General features: G+C 40.1%; 1 protein-coding gene and 1 long non-coding RNA gene across 6 annotated transcripts in view; both read left to right on the top strand.

The window, feature by feature from the left end:
* Nucleotides 1-9,092, top strand: part of RBMS3 (RNA binding motif single stranded interacting protein 3) — a 1,414,112-nt gene that overhangs the window by 157,465 nt on the left and 1,247,555 nt on the right. The gene's annotated exons all lie outside the window — the stretch shown is intronic.
* The window catches only part of LOC114050374, a 64,133-nt gene that overhangs the window by 52,386 nt on the left and 2,655 nt on the right, over nucleotides 1-9,092 (top strand). The window lies entirely within an intron of this gene.

A 9,092-nucleotide genomic window follows, 5' to 3' on the forward strand; every position in this document is an offset into this window, starting at 1 on the left:
AATATTCAAGGTTAGGGGCAGCTAGGTGGCGCAGTGGATAGCACACCAACCTTGGAGTTGGGAGGACCTGAGTTCAAATCCGGTCTCAGACCAAACACTTGACAGTTACTAGCTGTGTGACCCTGGGCAAATCACTTAACCCCAATTGCCTAAAAATAAAAAAAATAAATAAAAACATTTAAAAAAATATTCAAGGTTACCTGAGATTTACAATATTTGGATTACCATTTTTCAAAGAATTGACACAGAATATAAAATACAATTAACATGTAAATGATGCTGATCATAATTTGATCTTTCTTTGATATTTCTGAAAGTTCCCCATCATCTTATTATACCTCAGAGTCATCATAACACCAGAGATTTACAGCTGCAAGTGATCTTAGAAGTCATTTAGTCCCGATTCCCTTATTTTACAGATGAGAACACTGAGGATTGGAGAGATTCAGTAACTTGCCAATGGTCAAAAAGAAGCAGAGAGAGATCCACACTTCCCACTGTTCCACAGTACCTTCTAGAATGCTCAGACAGCAAGCATGGAGCAGGCCATTGCTCTGGCCCTGACTCTTTGCTAGGCACTAAGAATACAGTGACAAAAGTGAGACATACTATATGTACTGTTTGCCCCGACCTTGCCCCAAGGATTATAGCGTCTGATGGGCTGCAGCTGAGTGGCTTCCATGATTCTCACTGATACCTTTGGGATTTTGGAAGTGAGAAAGTAAGGAGACCATAGGAAGTCTCTGCTTAAGGAAGGGACAGGATTGCCAGGCTGATGAGGCAAGGCTGGTCACAGAGAAAATGGTTCATCAAGGGCTAGAGGTGGTAAGCAGCTTCTGAAGTGGAAGCTGAATTCAAACAAAAACCATAACCAATCCAAGGAAGCAGGAGGAAGGTGAAATGAAATAGATTGGTGTCAGGGTAAACAGTAAGGTATTAAATTTGACCTTACAGCACTCATTGGTTGGCAGTATATGTTTATCTCTGACTTTGTGTCGTTCCCAATTCCATCAGCACCCTCTTAACTATGTAGCAGCCCTTGACCTAGCAATGATCAGGACAACAGAAAATGCTAATGACGTAACATCCTTAGCAAGGAGAATTCAAGTTAGACCAGCATTCAACATAAGTAGGAGAGGAAATACACTAAGGAAGGAGTGAAGAAAAGCACATTGTTTTGCCCTAGGGCACAGGTGCACAGATTTATATCTGAAAAGGATCTTGGCGTTCATTGAGTTCAAAGCCCTCAGTCCCTACATGAGGAAACAGAGGTTCAGCAGAAGTGACTTGCCCAGAGTCCTTCAACTAGTAAGCTGAGGAGTTGGGGTTTTGACCAGGGTCTTCTGACTCCAAATCAAGGGCTCTCTCCATTGTACCACACTACTTTCTAGCAAGGTTTCATAACAGAGTCTGTGAAGTTTTTTTTTTTAAATGGGTAAGACTTTGAGGTCATACTGTATAGATGGATGGATGGATGGATAGATAGATAATGACACGTATACAGATAGATAGATAGATAGATAGATATGGAGATAGAGACTGGACCATATGATTTCACTGGAAGAGGACACTGTAGAATGGGAGTTTCCCGCTACCAGTGCAGGTCAGCATCTTCTCTGCAACTTAGAGTCTTAGAGAAATGCCTCAAGCGCTGAGAGGTTGTCAATTGACCGCAGTCATAGAGCCGGCATGTGTTAATCAATCAACAAGTGGTCATCAAGTTCCTACTATGTGCCAGTCACTGTGGTAGTTGCAGGGAATACAAGTACAAAGAACGAAAGGATATCTACTCACAATGTCAGAGGAAGGACCAGAACCCGGGTCTTCCTTATTAAAAAACCTAATGTACTATTCTGTCTCTTGGAGCTGTGTACCCAAACTGGCAGACAAATAGTGGTGATGGTGATAATAATGATAATAACTGGCATTTAAATAGTGCCTACTATATGCCAGGCACTGTGCTAAGTGCTTTTTCAAGAATTATGTCTTTTGCTGTTATTATCCCAATTTTATATAAAAATTTTATATCCCAAATTTATATCCCAAGTTTATAGAGGCAAACAAATGTTAAGTGGCCCACTTAATGTCATACAGCTAGTGTCTGAGGTTGGATTTGAACCCATGTCTCCAATTACAGGGGTATAAACTTACTGACATATTTTTTTCAAGAGAGGAGCAACTGGGCTCTGTTAGGGAAAACTTCATGAAGATGATGGTTTTGGCCGGCAGTGGTGTTGTTTGGAGGAAAGGAGGAGGAAGGCCTTCCCAGACCAGGGAAGCCTCCATATGAGAAGGCTTGCAGGCAGCAGTGGGCCTCATTCACAAAGTCATCAGTAGATCTGCTTAGATGGGCTCCCCAATAAGAAGAAACTGCAGGTGATTCTAGGGCTCCTGGCATGAAGCTCTACCAGATAGAGGGCATGTGGCTCATTCCTTGGATTGGTCAATCCCCAACACTAGAGCTTGACCCCAAACCAGAGATGTTCAGCTCTTTTTGCAGGATCCTTCCACCTCTGCCTGAACCCTCTGGGGTTTCGATGGTAGTGTTATCTCCTGAAATGTATGCCCAAGCCATTCATGGCACCTTGTACTAGCCAACCAGCATTAGACTGTGTTCTGCGTCTACCATTGAATTCTTCCTGAGTGAAGGCAGCAGAACAAATAGAACAAATTATACACTAATATACTATACAACATATCACACAATTTACGTGATGCTATTAAGGAATATGTGTATATGTGTGTATGTGTGTACTTTGGTATTTTGAGGAGCTATGATTCTATTCATATGATGTGCACATCTTCTACTGATGCAAATCTTCATCGTTCCATGCTATCGTAGTTGTTGATATCGTTCATCTTTAGTGTTTCTAAACTCTGAGCAGTTTGGTGACCAATGCTGAATTCAAAGGATGTTTCATATCTCAGCACCAGGGCGGTGGACTACTGGTGCAGAGTGAGGTGCTCATTTATTCAGAGATGCGTTTGTTTTGCTTGACTCGCCTTTGTTACAAGGGAGGGATCTGTTAGGCGACTGGGAAGTCTTTGGGAAGTGATAGTAACATATTTTTAAAAGGAAGAGAAAAAAGCATGAATCAATAAACCCTTACCAAGTGTTTACTCTGTGCCAGGCATCATGTTGGAGATACAAAGAAAAATAGCCTAACCCTCAGGAACCTTATATTTTAAAGAGCAAAACAGCATATATTAATCAATCCATGTAACATAAATATAAAGTGAGTAGAAGGGAAATATACAGTGAAGGTCACTATCAGCTAAGGGAGGTAGCAGTAGTAAAACATTTCAAAGGAAAAAAAAATTAATAAGGGAGAAAGCAAGGATAGAAAGTGGACTGGCCACAAAGGGGCCTAGGAATCTCTTTGTCTACCATATTACATGACAATTGCATCTGGAGTCATCCTCCATGTGGAACGGGTCTAATCTGACAGTCTGAGGCTGTGATTGGCTTCCTATATGTCAGGTCATGTCTTCCCACAAAAAGGAAGATAAGATCATGTGCAGTAACCAGAGTGGATGGAGCCTTCATGATCTTTCCAAAGCTCCAGAGACACAAATACTAGACTTACCCAAGAAAAAGCTACACATGGGGCAGCTAGGTGGTGCAGTGGATAGAGCACTGGCCCTGAAGTCAGGAGGACCTGAGTTCAAATCCAACCTCTGACACATAACACTCACTAGCTGTGTGACTCTGGGTAAGTCACTTAACCCCAACTGCCTCGCTTAAAAAAATAGCTACACATGAGTCCAATCACTGACAGGGGTCTGATACAGCCCTGACGGAATCAGCCCACTGGAATTCCTGTTATTATGGTCGGGGATTGTGGGAGAGATCATTAAAGGCTGAAGCTTTGCAGATGGTGCTGATCAATTAGTAATCACAAAGTCACCATAATTTCCCCATGGAAAAAGACTCAGGCTTGGGCCAACACCACCAGCTAGGATGAGGTGTGTGGAAGCTGCTTTATCAAAAATGGTTGTGTGTGTCCCTTGACTTTTAGTTGACCTGGCAAACACAGACAGTGATCTACTAATAGACAAAAGAATTCCTAAGCCGTTGTTTTTTCCTGTTTCAAATTACTTTATCAAGTACTCTCATTTCCATCCACCAAGCTTGTACCCATGTGTTGTACAGAGAAGAGCTTTCCCTGGGACCTCAGGATATTTTGATAATTCTATGACTGTTCTGATCTGGTTGGGGGTAGAGGCTGCAAAGGAGACTGCTGTATATTGACTTCATTACATCAAATGCAATTTGTATAGAGTAGATGCTTGATTCAGATTTGTTGAATTAAATTGAATTCTATGATAGTTACACAATTAAAAAATAATAACCCTGGAAAATCTTTGGTGGGGTGGGTGGCTGAGCCAGTTATCAGACCTTTCTTCCAACCTTCACTCTACCACTAATTAGCTGTGTGACCTCGAATAAATTACAGAATCTCTCTGGGCTTGAGTTTCCTGATCTGCAGAATGAGAGAGTTAGATGAAATGATCTTGGGGCCCATTCCACATGACTACAAGATCATGGAGCTCAAGGTAGAAAGGACCTTTGGGGTCATCTAGGCCGATCCCTCATTTCAGAGATGAGGAAACTGAGGCCCAGAGAGATGAAGCAATTGGAGCAGAGGTGAGAGGTGGACCTACGTCTTCTGATGCCAGAATCCATGCTCTTCTCATTGAATCAGACTGCCTGCTTTGAGTATTCTGTGATTCAAAGACCCCCTAGGACCTTTTGCCATTTTCCCTGTACTTTGGGGGGGATGAAATGTACATAGTGGGAGGGGTCTGATCTTAAAATATTGAGTTAAAATTGGTGATAACTTCTTTTACACTAACTTCTAAATAAATTCCTTGCCTTTATAACATTTTTCTACCATATTTTTTCTGCCACATTTATCTATATACACACCCTCATGAGACTTTAAAATGTCAGAGTCCTCTTTGTACATTATTTGGAAGAAACGGGAGATGAGCAGATTTGGAGAATCCACCTCAAATGTTCACATGGACTATTTGTGCCTGACCTGTTGTAGAACATTCCAAGCTCATATTGGTCTGACCAGCCAGAGTCAGATACACTGTAATTTGACTCTAGCATGGTGCTGTCATTTTGGTCCTCTTTGAGAGCAAAGGACAACAACTGTCCACCACTGTCATATGTGTACACACACACACACACACACACACACACACACACACACACATATACCCACATACACATACACACATATGTATGTATTGTCTATGGATACACATGTATTATATGTGTGCATATTATTATATTGTGATATTATATTATATATTATTAATACTATAATCTTTATATATTATTTGAAAACAAAGCACATAGACAAATTCCAGGGCCCCTCAAAACAAAAAAAGGGGGTGATGGGGGAGCTTGGCAAGAGGAAAAAAACAATTCCAAATGGAGCCATGAATTTCTACCAGTGGGTGGCCCAGACAGTGGCTTGGAGCTAGAGGCGTCCCTGGGCTCATCAGTAGGGCAGAAGTCCAAAGAAAGGTAGTTTCTGATCCCATTACAGTGGGGGAAATAGGTACCTTAATGAATTTTCTCCTAGAAACATTTTATACGTTATAGTGAGTACTATAGTACTATACAATAGTATCAAACTCAAGGAATGTTACACATGAAATAAATTTTCATTTGGGAGTGAGAATGTATTTAGAGTTCCCAACCACTGACTTACAAACCTTTGGAACATAACCCATTGGCAAGCTGAGGGCTTCCCTGAAGTAGGAGGCTTCAAATTTCTGTTATATATAGGTATCTCTTTGGTCCTAAATATCCCATTTTTGCCTTCTGCTTTATCAGGTTCAAACCAGAGGAAACTATGTGAGGTATTTTGAACACAGATAAGAATTCCATATTAAAAGAGCCATGTGAGAATAGGGACAATTGAACCATTAAACTGACAAAAAGCATACTTTAAAAAAAAGTGTAATTTAATCACCTGAGTATGGGAGCTGCTAAGAAGCAAGAGACTTGAGTTTTCTGACAGTCTTCCAAAATCAGCAGATCTGTCAGCCTAAAGTGTGGGGGAATTCCAGTCTGGGAGAAAAAGCGACCCACCAGAAATCACCACCTCTGGTGCCTGGTCACGTTGCCCATCTCCTGCTGACTTCCTTGTCTCCTGCAAGTCTGTATCATTCTGGAAAGAAAGGCTAGAACTAACCACTACTTAGCAACCAATTAAACCAGTATGAGAAATAACAAGAATCCAGCACAGTTTGATTTATTGGTCTAGAGATACAGTGAGTTTTTCTGGGACAGTGTAGTCTTCCAATAGTAGCAGGATATTATAGGTTCATAGATTAAGAGCTTGAAGGGACTTAGAAGTCAATAAGCCCAACCCCATATTCTTTTTTTTTATGACAGTGGGCATTCTTGTTTCTTTTCCCCTCACTTACTAGTATTTTATTTTTTCCAATTACATATAAAGATAGTTTTCACATCCATTTCTTTTTTTGGTGAGGCAATCAGAGATAAATGACTTTCTCAGGGTCACACAGTTAGTATCAAATACCTGAGGCCAGATTTGAACTCAGATTTTCCTGACTCTAGGGCTGGTGCTCTATCTGCTGTGCCACCTAGCTGCCCCTAACATTCACTTTTATAAGATTTTGAGTTCCAATTTTTTTTTCTCCCTCTCTCCCACCTCTTCCCCCTCCCAAAGATGGCAAGCAATCTGATGTAGGCTATACATGTATAATCATATTAAACACATTTACACATTAGTCATGTTGTGAAAGAAGAGCAAAAAGAAAAATCATGAGAAAGAAAAAAAAAGACATAATATTATGCTTTGATCTGCATTCAGACTCCATAGTTCTTTCTCTGGATGTGGGTAGCACTTTCCATCATGAGTCTTTTGGAATTGCCTTGGATCATTATATTACTGAGAAGAGCTAAGTCTATCAAAGTTGATCATTGCACAATATTGCTGTTATGGTGTACATTGTTCTCCTGGTTCTGCTCACTTCACTCAGCATCAGTCCATACAAGTCTTTCCAGGCTTTTCCGAAGTCTGCCTGCTCATCATTTCTCGTAGCACAATAGTATTCCATTATATTCATATGCCACAACTTGTTCAGCCATTCCCCAATTCATGGGCATTCCCTTATTTTCCAATTCTTTGCCACCACAAAAACAGCTGCTATAAATATTTTTGCACATGTGGGTCCTTTTCCCTTTTTTATGATCTCGTTGGGATACAGACCTAGTAGTGGTATGGCTGGATCAAAGCTTATCATAGTTTAATAGTCCTTTGGGCATAGCTCCAAATTTTTCTCCAGAATGGTTGGATCAGTTCACAACTCCAATAACAAGGCATTAGTGTTCCAATTTTCTCACATCTTCTCCAACATTTATCATTTTCCTTTTTTGTCATATTAGCCAATCTGATAGGTGTGAGATGGTACCTCAGAGTTGTTTTAATTCTCATTTCTCTAATCAAAACTGATTGAGAGCACTTCTTCATAGGCACATAAATAACTTTGATTTCTTCATCTGAAAACTGCCTGTTCATATCCTTTGACCATTTATCAGTTGGGAAATGATTTGCTGTGTTATAAATTTGACTCCATTCTTTATGTATTTTAAAAATGAGGCCTTTATCAGAAACACTGGCAGTGAAAATTGTTTCCCAGACTTCTGCTTTCCTTCTAATCTTGGTTGCATTGGCTTTGTTTGTGCAAAACTTTTTTAATTTAGTAAAATAAAAAATTATCCAGTTTGCATTTCATAATGTTTTCTATCTCTTGTTTTATCATAAATTCTTCCCTCTTTCATAGATCTGACAGGTAAACCATTTCTTGCTCTTCTAATTTGCTTATCGTGTCACTATGTCTAAATCATAAATCATGTATCCAATTTGACCTTATCTTGGTATATGATGTAAGATCCAACCCCATATTCTTACAGATGAGGAAACTGAGGCCCAGAGAGATGAAATGATTTACCCAAAGTCACATGTGGCAGGGCTGGGGTTCAGACTCAAGTCTTTTTACTCTAATTCAGCATTGTTTCTCTTAATTCACACATCTTGCCGTATCACCTATTCATTCACAGGTGGTACAGTCAGTAGAGTGTCAGATCTGGAGTCAGAAAGATCTGAGTTCAAATTCAGCCGCCGATACGTACTAATTGTGTGACCCTGGGCAAGTCACTTAACTTCCATCTGCCTCAGTATCTTAGTGTTCCAATACTTAGTGTTTCATACTACCTCAGTATCTTTATATGTAAAATGGAGATAACAATAGTACCTACCTATTGGGTTCTTATGAGGAAAAATGAGATAATATTTGTAAAGTGCTTTACAAACTTTAAAGTACTATATAAATGCTATTATTATTATTATTTTATTATTATTACTGTCACACAATTATTATGATCAGTCTAAATTGATTGCTACTGCCATGCACTCCTCTTCATGAATTAGGGGGGGTATGATTAGAATTGTGACAGAACATGCTAGTTATTCATTGTACATTGATCATGTGTAAATTAATCTACTTTTCTTTTTAAATCTACTTACTAACCAAGGCGTCCATGTATCATAGAATGTTACTGATAGGGCAAATCCAATATTTCTTACAGCTCTGGGTTCCCCTCTCCATGAAATGGTGTGATCCCATACCCCCACCCCATATCCATGACCTTCCTTTATCCTAGGAAGTTGGAGCCTCGCTGTTAACTCACTTTGGACATGGATAATCCTTCTCTAGATTCCTATAGATCCTACTTAGAGCCTCCATGAATCACCAGAACTACCTTTACAATAGGATAATAGGTGCCTGGGCCCTTTCTGTTTATAAAAGCCAGAGACAGGGACTGGATCTATGTTTCCTGGGGTGAAGAGCTCTTGGTGAGTCATTTCCTCTGCCACTGGGGTTATGTACTTTTTCTGACATTTATAGTCTTCGAGGCCTGCCTCAAGCCCTGAGAAGTTAAACCTAGAGTCAAGTCACATAGGATTTGTGTTTCAGAGGCCAAACTTGAACCCAGGAGAGAGAGAGAGAGAGAGAGAGAGAGAGAGAGAGAGAGAGAGAGA

This window comes from Vombatus ursinus, unplaced genomic scaffold (genome assembly GCF_900497805.2).
Source record: "Vombatus ursinus unplaced genomic scaffold, bare-nosed wombat genome assembly UNPS02014799.1, whole genome shotgun sequence".
Classification (NCBI taxonomy): Eukaryota; Metazoa; Chordata; class Mammalia; order Diprotodontia; family Vombatidae; genus Vombatus; species Vombatus ursinus.